The sequence below is a fragment of the Tupaia chinensis genome, unplaced genomic scaffold (assembly GCF_000334495.1).
Source record: "Tupaia chinensis unplaced genomic scaffold, TupChi_1.0 Scaffold000165_2, whole genome shotgun sequence".
NCBI classification, from domain to species: Eukaryota; Metazoa; Chordata; class Mammalia; order Scandentia; family Tupaiidae; genus Tupaia; species Tupaia belangeri.
Genome location: NW_006159640.1, coordinates 3980806 through 3981816, shown reverse-complemented (window position 1 = coordinate 3981816; position 1011 = coordinate 3980806).

Sequence of the window (1011 nt, the reverse complement as noted above, 5' to 3'; positions counted from 1 at the left end):
GCCCCCGCCCCTACACATTGAAATTATAACAGTACATGAGGTTGTTGGAAGGACTCATTTCAGAAAAAGGCGTAAAAGCTCTCCCTGTGGTACACTGGTGGGCACCTATTAAGTGCTTAGTCAATATAGACCTCTTATTTCTCCCGCCAGGAATCTAGAGGGTTTTTCCTGGACCCCAACCCAGGAACCCTGAAATATAATGTGTCGGGGTTACCTGGTGTGTGGCGTCTTGACAATTAAGCAAAACTCAAGCCAGGAGAGGCCAGCAACTCTGGGGAGAGGAATTAAGCAAAACTAAAGCCAGGAGAGGCCAGCAACTCTGGGGAGAGCTCTCTTCTCACACCCAACATCCACGATCCCTTTCAGCGCTCATCCCCAGGTTCCCAAATAGACATGGCCCCCAGCCTGCCTAGGAGAGGGAATTGACCTCGGCTGCAGATCAGAAGTGAGTACGGACTCAATTTCGGCCCTTCTCACCAAGCCCACGCCGTTTAACTGGCGCTGCCGTCGCTCAGGGGAGAAAGCAAATGTCCCCCCACTTCCTCCCGCCGGCTAGGCTGACCTACAAGCATCAACAGTGAGGCGGGGCTTCGGCATCCAAAGATTTGGAGACGCGCCCCGAGAGGGGCCCCAGAGCAGCCAAGATTACTCTCACCCTCAGGTTGGTAGAGAGGAGGGGTTCCGCCCGATGACCTCGACTCGGCTCCCAGATTTTTATGTCCCCATCTAGAAACAGTATGGGGCTAGGACAGAGATGAGAGCCCTGGCTGCAGGGGAGGGGGTCTTGCCAGCAACAGGTCACGGCCGCGTTGATGCAACTGCATGCCATGGTTGCCACAGAGCCTGAGGTATGCGGGACCCTCGCCGTCCCCCCTCCGACACACGTGTCGGCCCTGAAGGCTTACCAGAGAGCTGTTGCAAGCCCAGGGAGCGAATGTTCTCGGATCTGGATGGCGAGGTTCAGTTAAACCGAGTTAGGTTGGGGCTGCGAGTTCGGCTTCTCTGGCTTCC